The sequence below is a fragment of the Pseudophryne corroboree genome, chromosome 7 (assembly GCF_028390025.1).
Source record: "Pseudophryne corroboree isolate aPseCor3 chromosome 7, aPseCor3.hap2, whole genome shotgun sequence".
Lineage (NCBI taxonomy): Eukaryota > Metazoa > Chordata > Amphibia > Anura > Myobatrachidae > Pseudophryne > Pseudophryne corroboree.
Window position 1 is genome coordinate 478,682,814 of NC_086450.1, and position 12,667 is coordinate 478,695,480.

At 36.5% G+C, this 12,667-nt stretch overlaps 1 pseudogene; it reads left to right on the top strand.

The window, feature by feature from the left end:
- The first annotated feature begins 11,689 nt into the window (after positions 1–11,689).
- LOC134947311 (5S ribosomal RNA) lies at positions 11,690–11,809 on the top strand (annotated as a pseudogene).
- Positions 11,810–12,667: the final 858 nt, after the last annotated feature.

Below are 12,667 nucleotides of genomic sequence, written 5' to 3' on the forward strand. Positions count from 1 at the left end.
TGGACACATTAAATTTTTAATTTTTTAATTTTTGTTTTTTAGAACCAAAAGAGTTGCGGAGACTCCGACAATAACGCAGCGTACATTTCAGATTCTGATGAGCTACCTAGTTTTCAATACCAACCTTTGAAGAGTGAGTTAAAAGTATAAACACCATTTTATAGTGAATACAATATTTACATTTCTTATTAAAATTATAATTTCCCATATTTAACCAACCACAGGATCTGTAAATGGAGATAAGACAGAAACAAATTACCCGAATGGAGCAAATTACATGCTTGATGCAGATATTTCAGCATACCAAAATGCATTTCCAACATACGGGGAACTGTCTCAGAGCAGTTGTAAGTACGGTCGTTAAACATATTGTCCAGAAAATGTTTTTATCTTTTAAAAAAAAAAAAAGATAGTAATTATACTTAAAAGTGCCAGCGTTGTTCTTTTGTGTTTTTCCTTGTGTACTTTAAGGCTATGAACCATGCCTTTTGGACATGGCAGCAGACACTTTTACAGCAACAATAGCGTCAGATTACTTCTATATTTTTCTTAAAGTAATTATATTTGTTTGTGGTCAATAGATAATCCAACAAGTCCAAACAGATGTGGGGGCCATACAGAATCTCTTATCGGATGTCTTAAATTTGACGCCATCGCAAAGCTACACGACAGAACAGCCGCAGCAGTGTTTTATACACGGTGCGTTAATCAAACTATGCTATATGATCACTGGTCTAAAGCAATTATTATTATTTTTTTCCAGAGCGCATGATATAAATCACACTGGTTAATAGTTATTTTATATCATTATTATTGTTACAGATGCCAATGTACCAAGTTGTTATGAACAAGCTATTATGACGGAGACTCAGGCTGCAGTCCAATCAATCACTGGCTGTACTACATCAACACAGACTATCGACGATGACGTGGCCAATTTTCGTTGCTCGACACCAATGAACATACACTACCGCCTAAAAGATGCTGAACCATTGGTTATGAATTATGCATATTGTAATTCCATGCCAAACAAACAAAAGAGAGGTATGCCACGCACAACACAGTGGGGTCGTGATCTAAATACTAAGCAGAATGGCAAAAGTCTGAAAAGAAAACTGAACTATTCAGATGACATACCAGCTAAGCGGCAACGCCTGTCAGTGATACATGAAGACAACAGTACTGAAATGCACAGTACACATAGCCTTAGTGACAATGCAGACCAGGACATTATCACAATTCCAGACACGCCGGAAAATGAACAGGTTGCTGGTACCAGTGTTAATATTACAGTACCTGCAAAGAAATCTTGGAGACTCTCAAGAAAAAAAAAAAACAAGGTTATGTCGATGACACAATCTGATATTATAATAATACCTGACACACAGGCTAGCCATATAACTATAACAGATACACAGCAAGAACCCCTTTATACACACAGTATACAAAATAATTCAGAACCACTGAACAACCAGAGTTATGCGGGTTCTGCAGAACCTGGTTCTGCAGTAACAGAAGACGTTGTTCTAGAGACAGCCATTGTTGCAGCAACTGACATTGTTATGCCGGTTGCTGCAACATCTGATGTAGTGAACAGACAACAAAGCACAGACAAAGTAGCAGAAATACAATACTATGCTTTGATGGGTAGACTATGGAAAGATGTCACGTTCATGGAGAAGATAACAAAATCTATGTCTGCACTCATGAAGATGCTTAGTGGTAAAAGGCCATCACAGGTTTTTGAAAAATTTATTACACCGTATATTGATGCCACAGCAAAAATTAGAAGACACTCAGACAAAACATGGTCATTTGTAAAGGAAAATATACATCACTTTGCTGAAGAACTGAAATGACTAGAAATGGTAGGCAGGGGTATGAAGCGTGTATTTCCAATCTGTAAACAAGCAAATCAAATAAAAAATGCTGTAATGTGGAAATTGTCATGTAAAGATTCATACAGGCTATCAAAAGTAAAACGATCAATAGCTATGTTATTTAAATGCAGAAAACGTGATTTTCTGAGACAACAGTTAAGCAACATGGCTAGTGACCGAAATGATGGCTTAGTGCGGGGCTCCATAATAGGTATAGAGCAAGAGCCATCACAGACAGATCATATCACGCCAAACCAACTGCCAACAATGCCAGATATTATCGCAACAGCAGCTTCATCAGTACAACAAGGCAATATTGATCACAACGACTCACATATACATGGTGCTGCACATAGGGCTGAGTCACCCAGTAATAGCGAGGAAACACACCCTGTTTTTTTAGAACCTATTGATAGCTTTGAACGTCAACACCCAAATTTCAGAGCGATAGAATTCCATCATCATTATCGTTTTGTCAATTTGAACAGGGTTACATCTTTTGTTCAGGGTATTCGGTCTGTACATGATGCTATTCAGGCTATGCTTGATATTTTCCTGGTTGGCGTAGATCCTAATGACCGTGTCCAGTTAAGGTTGGAGGGCGGTGGTTTACATAATGCAATTTATTCACATAGGAAGCCGCATGAGGCACTAGATGCCATTAGTTTCTTGAATCAAATAACGAACACGCTTCAAAGTAACGCTGAATTTTTAATATCAGATGGATTAAGATTTGTGATAAGTGTTTTTAAGAACAGAATAGGAGGTGCGTTAACAGGGAGGGGACTAAGACGTATTCCACACAGTCTTATTATCGAAAAACGACGGAGATTGTTGTATGATTTCAAGAACACTGGTAACAATCTGTGTCTGGCCGCTAGTGTTTGCAAACTTCTGGACAAAGATAACGCCAATGATTCTGTGATACATAAAAGAGCTCAAGAGCTTCATGATGCTTTGAATCTTCTTATGACAAAGCAATTGGATTTAGCGATGTGACGCTTTTTGAAAAACACTTACTAGTGACAATAAAAATAATGTATTACAGCAGTGGAGATTGGCGTTACTTTTGCACGGACAGTCCGTACAAACAGAAAATAATTTTCTGTTTGTGGCACAATAATCACTACTACGGCATACTAGACATTAAATCTTTTGTAGGAGCCCGTTTCTTTTGCACATTTTGTCACACAGCATACCATCACAAAAATAACCACGACTGCCTATTCTTTTGTAAGTCATGCCTCAGACCGGATTGTGTTGATTCTGGTATGTCTGCACTAAGGTGCTCAGTGTGTCAGGTATTTTGCCGGTCAACTGAATGTTTAGAGACACACAAATCTCTAGCATTGTCTCACAAGATATCTTGTCTTGAACGATTGTATTGTGATCAGTGTGCGAAGTACACCACACCATCCCATAACTGTCTGGGTATGAAATGTCCTATATGCAAGGTATATGTTGATGGTTTTGTGGATCATTTGTGTTATATACAATGCATCAAACCTGAGAAACCTACAGAGAAATACATATTTTATGATTTTGAGTGCATCCAAGAAACAGGTGTTCACATACCAAATTACTGTTATACTCTAACACTAATGGATATGGAATCCTGGGAGTTTAAGGGCCTTGCCTGCATCGATGATTTTGTAAAAACATTCATGAGACCGAAATTTGCGGATTACACATTCATAGCTCATAATGCAGGTCGTTATGATGCGTACTTTGTAATGCGGCAGTTAATTAAGGAGAAAATTAAGATTGATGTGTTGGCGCAAGGTGGTAAACTGTTATGCATAACGGCAACTGATTTAAAGATAAAATTTATAGACTCTTTAAATTTTTTGCCCATGCGTCTCAGTCGATTACCAAAAGCGATGGGTTTTGATGGTGTCAAAGGTCATTTCCCACATTTCTTTAACACATCCGCCAACCAAAATTACATAGGGAAGATGCCAACAATAGAATATTTTGGTGTGCAGTATATGATGCCTGATGAGAAAACAGATTTTACAGATTGGTATGAAAAAAGCAAACACAAACCCTTTAACTTTCAGGTTGAACTTGCCCGCTACTGTAAGGCGGATGTCAAAATTTTACAAAAAGCATGCATCTCTTTCAGAAATGCTGTTATAGCTATGACATCACCCTTCTTCTTAGTGATTACAATTTCTTGTTCTGTCATAGTTATAACAGCATTTCTGAAAGAGATGCATGCTTTTTGTAAAATTTTGACATCCGCCTTACAGTAGCGGGCAAGTTCAACCTGAAAGTTAAAGGGTTTGTGTTTGCTTTTTTCATACCAATCTGTAAAATCTGTTTTCTCATCAGGCATCATATACTGCACACCAAAATATTCTATTGTTGGCATCTTCCCTATGTAATTTTGGTTGGCGGATGTGTTAAAGAAATGTGGGAAATGATCTTTGACACCATCAAAACCCATCGCTTTTGGTAATCGACTGAGACGCATGGGCAAAAAATTTAAAGAGTCTATAAATTTTATCTTTAAATCAGTTGCCGTTATGCATAACAGTTTACCACCTTGCGCCAACACATCAATCTTAATTTTCTCCTTAATTAACTGCCGCATTACAAAGTACGCATCATAACGACCTGTATTATGAGCTATGAATGTGTAATCCGCAAATTTCGGTCTCATGAATGTTTTTACAAAATCATTGATGCAGGCAAGGCCCTTAAACTCCCAGGATTCCATATCCATTAGTGTTAGAGCATAACAGTAATTTGGTATGTGAACACCTGTTTCTTGGATGCACTCAAAATCATAAAATATGTATTTCTCTGTAAGTTTCTCAGGTTTGATGCATTGTATATAACACAAATGATCCACAAAACCATCAACATATACCTTGCATATAGGACATTTCATACCCAGACAGTTATGGGATGGTGTGGTGTACTTCGCACACTGATCACAATACAATCGTTCAAGACAAGATATCTTGTGAGACAATGCTAGAGATTTGTGTGTCTCTAAACATTCAGTTGACCGGCAAAATGCCTGACACACTGAGCACCTTAGTGCAGACATACCAGAATCAACACAATCCGGTCTGAGGCATGACTTACAAAAGAATAGGCAGTCGTGGTTATTTTTGTGATGGTATGCTGTGTGACAAAATGTGCAAAAGAAACGGGCTCCTACAAAAGATTTAATGTCTAGAATGCCGTAGTAGTGATTATTGTGCCACAAACAGAAAATTATTTTCTGTTTGTACGGACTGTCTGTGCAAAAGTAACGCCAATCTCCACTGCTGTAATACATTATTTTTATTGTCACTAGTAAGTGTTTTTCAAAAAGCGTCACATCGCTAAATCCAATTGCTTTGTCATATGGAAGATTCAAAGCATCATGAAGCTCTTGAGCTCTTTTATGTATCACAGAATCATTGGCGTTATCTTTGTCCAGAAGTTTGCAAACACTAGCGGCCAGACACAGATTGTTACCAGTGTTCTTGAAATCATACAACAATCTCCGTCGTTTTTCGATAATATGACTGTGTGGAATACGTCTTAGTCCCCTCCCTGTTAACGCACCTCCTATTCTGTTCTTAAAAACACTTATCACAAATCTTAATCCATCTGATATTAAAAATTCAGCGTTACTTTGAAGCGTGTTCGTTATTTGATTCAAGAAACTAATGGCATCTAGTGCCTCATGCGGCTTCCTATGTGAATAAATTGCATTATGTAAACCACCGCCCTCCAACCTTAACTGGACACGGTCATTAGGATCTACGCCAACCAGGAAACTATCAAGCATAGCCTGAATAGCATCATGTACAGACCGAATACCCTGAACAAAAGATGTAACCCTGTTCAAATTGACAAAATGATAATGATGATGGAATTCTATCGCTCTGAAATTTGGGTGTTGACGTTCAAAGCTATCAATAGGTTCTAAAAAAACAGGGTGTGTTTCCTCGCTATTACTGGGTGACTCAGCCCTATGTGCAGCACCATGTATATGTGAGTCGTTGTGATCAATATTGCCTTGTTGTACTGATGAAGCTGCTGTTGCGATAATATCTGGCATTGTTGGCAGTTGGTTTGGCGTGATATGATCTGTCTGTGATGGCTCATGCTCTATACCTATTATGGAGCCCCGCACTAAGCCATCATTTCGGTCACTAGCCATGTTGCTTAACTGTTGTCTCAGAAAATCACGTTTTCTGCATTTAAATAACATAGCTATTGATCGTTTTACTTTTGATAGCCTGTATGAATCTTTACATGACAATTTCCACATTACAGCATTTTTTATTTGATTTGCTTGTTTACAGATTGGAAATACACGTTTCATACCCCTGCCTACCATTTCTAGTCATTTCGGTTCTTCAGCAAAGTGATGTATATTTTCCTTTACAAATGACCATGTTTTGTCTGAGTGTCTTCTAATTTTTGCTGTGGCATCAATATACGGTGTAATAAATTTTTCAAAAACCTGTGATGGCCTTTTACGACTAAGCATCTTCATGAGTGCAGACATGGATTTTGTTATCTTCTCCATGAACGTGACATCTTTCCATAGTCTACCCATCAAAGCATAGTATTGTATTTCTGCTACTTTGTCTGTGCTTTGTGGTCTGTTCACTACATCAGATGTTGCAGCAACCGGCATAACAATGTCAGTTGCTGCAACAATGGCTGTCTCTAGAACAACGTCTTCTGTTACTGCAGAACCAGGTTCTGCAGAACCCGCATAACTCTGGTTGTTCAGTGGTTCTGAATTATTTTGTATACTGTGTGTATAAAGGGGTTCTTGCTGTGTATCTGTTATAGTTATATGGCTAGCCTGTGTGTCAGGTATTATTATAATATCAGATTGTGTCATCGACATAACCTTGTTTTTTTTTTTCCTTGAGAGTCTCCAAGATTTCTTTGCAGGTACTGTAATATTAACACTGGTACCAGCAACCTGTTCATTTTCCGGCGTGTCTGGAATTGTGATAATGTCCTGGTCTGCATTGTCACTAAGGCTATGTGTACTGTGCATTTCAGTACTGTTGTCTTCATGTATCACTGACAGGCGTTGCCGCTTAGCTGGTATGTCATCTGAATAGTTCAGTTTTCTTTTCAGACTTTTGCCATTCTGCTTAGTATTTAGATCACGACCCCACTGTGTTGTGCATGGCATACCTCTCTTTTGTTTGTTTGGCATGGAATTACAATATGCATAATTCATAACCAATGGTTCAGCATCTTTTAGGCGGTAGTGTATGTTCATTGGTGTCGAGCAACGAAAATTGGCCACGTCATCGTCGATAGTCTGTGTTGATGTAGTACAGCCAGTGATTGATTGGACTGCAGCCTGAGTCTCCGTCATAATAGCTTGTTCATAACAACTTGGTACATTGGCATCTGTAACAATAATAATGATATAAAATAACTATTAACCAGTGTGATTTATATCATGCGCTCTGAAAAAAAAGAATAATTGCTTTAGACCAGTGATCATATAGCATAGTTTGATTAACGCACCGTGTATAAAACACTGCTGCGGCTGATCTGTTGTGTAGCTTTGCGATGGCGTCAAATTTAAGACATCCGATAAGAGATTCTGTATGGCCCCACATCTGTTTGGACTTGTCGGATTATCTATTGACCACAAATATAATTACTTTAAGAAAAATATAGAAGTAATCTGACGCTATTGTTGCTGTAAAAGTGTCTGCTGCCATGTCCAAAAGGCATGGTTCATAGCCTTAAAGTACACAAGGAAAAACACAAAAGAACAACGCTGGCACTTTTAAGTATAATTACTATCTTTTTTTTTTTAAAGATAAAAACATTTTCCGGACAATATGTTTAACGACCGTACTTACAACTGCTCTGAGACAGTTCCCCGTATGTTGAAAATGCATTTTGGTATGCTGAAATATCTGCATCAAGCATGTAATTTGCTCCATTTGGGTAATTTGTTTCTGTCTTATCTCCATTTACAGATCCTGTGGTTTGTTAAATATGGGAAATTATAATTTTAATAATAAATTTAAATATTGTATTCACTACAAAATGGTGTTTATACTTTTAACTCACTCTTCAAAGGTTGGTATTGAAAACTAGGTAGCTCATCAGAATCTGAAATGTACGCTGCGTTATTGTCGGAGTCTCTGCAACTCTTTTGGTTCTAAAAAACAAAAATTAAAAAATTATAAATTTAATGTGTCCAGGTTAATGGTTTTATACATTCTTAAACATCTCTGAGTTGAAATCTTTATTCACTGAAATAACTTTAAAATACTTTAAACACCTGTATATAACAGTAATTTACAAATTTTAAAACAGATAAAACATTAATAAAACAACAATTAAACACAAACCTGCATTATGAAGATCAAATTGCTTCCTCAAATAAACTTTTTAGCCAGTTGTTCACAATTCTGCAATACATAAAATTATTCACAAGTTGTCATTGGATTCTATCTTTACTTTTTTAAATATAACACATACCATTATTGAAAATGACCACATATAAAACACATTTCTTCATAACATGATGTTAAGTGCTGCCATTTTGTGGATTAAAAACAGTACAACAGTCAAAATAGAAGCATCTACAAATGCTGCCATCTTGTGGATTAAAACCAGTACAATAGTCAAAATAGAAGCAACGCCAAATGCTGCCATATTGTGGATTAAAACCAGTACAATAGTCAAAATAGAAGCAATGCCAAATGCTGCCATATTGTGGATTAAAATCAGTACAACAGTCAAAATATAACAGAACAAAAATCCAAACATCAGTCAACATATTACAGAATAATAATTTTTTATTATACAAACATGCATTCCAAAAGCATGTAACATCATTTACACAAAATATTAAGGCCAAACATATCATTGCAACATGCTATAATCAAATATAATGAACATGCATACACACGAACAGCCTGCACTACAAAAGTATATAATATTTAAACAAAAATTTGTAACATATAAACAAATAGTAAGACCAAACATATCATTGCAACATGCTGTGATCAAATATAATCAACATGCATACACATGAACAGCATGCACTACAAAAGTATGTAACATTTAAACAAAAATTTATAACAGCATTTAAACAAATAGTAAGACCAAACATATCATTGAAACATGCTATAATCAAATATAATCAACATGCATAAACATGAATAACTTGTACTACAAAAGTATGTAACATTTAAACCAAAGTATGAAATAACATGCAAACAAATTAATAAGACCAAGCAAATCATTGCAACACGCTATAATCAACAAACATACACAATAACAGCACACACCACGATATTACTTATATATATATATATATATATATATATATATAAAAACAAAATCCATACAATTAATAAAATAATGATAGTAATAATAGTAATATTCACATGATAGCGTTGATTCTATTTATAAAGTAAAATGTCATAATTACCGTTTTCTCAGTGACCAATTTCAACAATCCCTCACAGACAGCGACAGCACCAGAGAGTTTTCAGTTCATGTGTCCATACAGTGTTGAGACACAACCTATATAGCAACAATTTTGATGACTCGGCTGACCTGTGGAATGACACAGCCACCCCCCTGTGCTATGCCACAGCCCACATTTGTCATTGTACAAATAAACTATTTTTCTTAAAATTAACATAACTTCTCCACAATTGTGCAGTTTTTTTATTTTTATTTTGTTATCAACTTTTTAGAAATTATATGCTCTAAATGTTATATGTAAACAAGATCTGGTGATATTTTTGTGAATATATTGCATATTATATATTTAACAAACATAAGTTATTTGCCTAGACATGTCTGGACATGTATATATTATATATTAACTGTGTATATAACATGCCTGATCCTGTATATATTAAAACATAAAAAATAAAAATGTATTTTTATTTTTTGAATAGCATTGCTGCGTGACATACTGTTGCTTTTTTTCAAACCTATGAGTAAGTAAAAAAATTCAAGAACTTATAATCTTTTATTATTTTTATCAAGTGCTTTATAATTAACTGTCTTACATCTAAGATGTATAAATAATAACTAAGCACACTGAATACTAGCATGGATTATCAAAGCCGTCAAAGACTAAACCAACATATTATTTAATATGTGTCATATCAAATGTCAATTTTGCACAAAGGCACTGGGGAGGTCGTGTGGGCTAACAGGAGTAACTGCATGCAGAGACTTCATGGAAACTGATACCTCATTAACAGCTACTCACAAAGATTTTATCTGTGATGTTATGTTTTTTATTCTACAACACAACTATTTTAAATTTTTAGACCACTTTTATCTACAGCGATGCGGGACCGCTATGGGGACGATTTTTGCACCGAGCTTCGCAAATCTTTTTATGGGCAGTTGGGAGAAGAATTTTATCTATGGCAACCATGATTTTAAGAACCATCTGATTTTTTACCGTCGCTACATAGATGACATTTTAATCATCTGGGATGGCTCAGAGGAAAGGTTTTACAAATTTGTTGAATTCCTGAGTAAAAATGAGTTAAATCTCATTTTTACATCAAAGATCAGTAAAGAATCCATTGAATTCCTCGATCTGATTTTAGAGAGGAGGGATGGAAGGATTGAAACCAAGAACTTCATCAAGCCAGTTGATACAAATAGTTACCTTCACTACAAAAGTAATCATTTAAAGAAATGGAAAAATAACATCCCCTTCTCCCAATTTAACAGAATAAAGAGAAATTGCAGTAACCAGGGAGAATGTGAAGCCCAAATTGAGAAGTACAAAAGCAGATTTGAGGATAAAGAATATCCAATCAATATCTTGGAAGAAGCAGCTACTAAAGCAAAGGCACTGGAGAGATCAACATTACTAGAATATAAGCCAAAAGATATGAAAAAAGATTCCGTTTCGTTCATTACAACATACAGTCGCCATGAGAAATCCATTAGAGACTCACTTAGTAAACATTGGGGTATCCTATTAATGGACCCGGTCCTTAAAGAATTCCTGCTTCCTCGCCCCGAGATCATCTTCAGAAAATCTAAGAACCTTAAAGATGTTCTAGCACCAAGCATGCTACGAAAGGAACCTGAAGAAAGTACATGATTGCCGAAATGCACTGGATCCTTTAAATGTGGTCGATGTAACATTTGCAGGTACTTACATCCAGTGAGGAAGACATTCACAGACATGGAGAAAAAGGAAGTGTACAAAATAAGACTTCATAAACTGTAATACCCAATCAGTTATTTATCTCTTGAAATGCGAGTGTGGAAAACAATACGTGGGAAAGACGAAGAGACCATTAAAAATAAGGATTCAAGAACACATCCGCAATATAAAAAATCAAATGGAGAATCACGCTGTATCCAAACATTTCAAGATGGCCCATAACTCCAACCCGGAGGCCTTGACCTTCAAGGCAATTGAATTAGTGAAGTTGGGAGAAAGAGGAGGCGACCTGGCAAATAAACTTTCACGCAGAGAAATGTTTTGGATTTTCAAACTGCAGACACTCCACCCGAAGGGGTTCAATGACTACTATGAAATCGCTCCGTTCCTGTGAATTCTCTGATGCCATCATTACGGTTGGAATCCAACCCCCTGTTCTTCATCCACCCCTTAGTATAACCACGATTTAGTTATCCGAATCCCGTATCACCTCCTAAACATGTATCCTCTTCCTCTCCCACTTCCAATTCCGCCTCCACCCTGCCCTTTCCCCCCCCCCCCCACCCACTCACAACCCCCCACCCCACCTCTGATATATGATTATACTAATATTATATTCCATTTGTAATATGACACATGTATGGTAAGTAATTATTACAGTCAAACCACACTGGAAATGCCCAATCTCGCCCGATCTTGGAAGCGAAGCAGTGTCGGGCCTGATCAGTACCAGACTAGGGAGACCATCTGGGAATATCAGGTACTGTAAATAAAAAAACTATATAATAAAAGCCTACATGAGCTAGTCATTTTTACAATTGCACATATATGAACTTATCACTAGCCCTGTTTAATATCTACACCTCTAAATTGTATCATACTGTCTGTCCTTTATCACTAATTACACTAAGCACCTTAATCAACCTTATTTTCATTTAATATTATTATCTGCTCTAATATTAGTATCTGTTTTTATATATATTTTATATTTATATATCTGCACGACAGTGCACTTTATTGATGAAACACCTTACTTATATATATAAAAAACCCCTCTAGGAACTGTTATTATGGTGATCGCACTGCTTTTAATCACTTATTAATTAAACCTCTTTTTCTGTTTACATGGTTCACGGAGGATCAGTATGATAATATCCCTGATTTTAACCTCCATTAACATGGCTGCCGCACGGAATACCTATATGAAAAACCACACAAAGATGGCCGCCGATGGTGCTCTCTATATGAATACTCATGGCCTCTAGGAAGAACTGTATCTGCTGAAACTACGGGCGCATGCGCGGTCGCGTCTCCGGAAGTGGGGCGGAAGTGACGCGACGTCCAAATACCAGAAGTGTGGCGGAAAAGCCGCCAGCGCTTCTGAAAATGACTTTTTCTAGACCTCTCTTGCTCCAAAGTTACTTTTAAAGTATATACTACACCCTGTACTGTTATTTAGCATCCGTTCATAATATATAAGATCACAAACTATTAGATTACTGTCTGTATTGCAACACCATGTGCAAACAACAGGAAGTGATGTCATAATTGCCACTAGATCACTACTGGTATAAAGAGAAGCATGGTCCCACTCTGCTAACACCCCTTGATGAAGTCTGTATGACGAAAC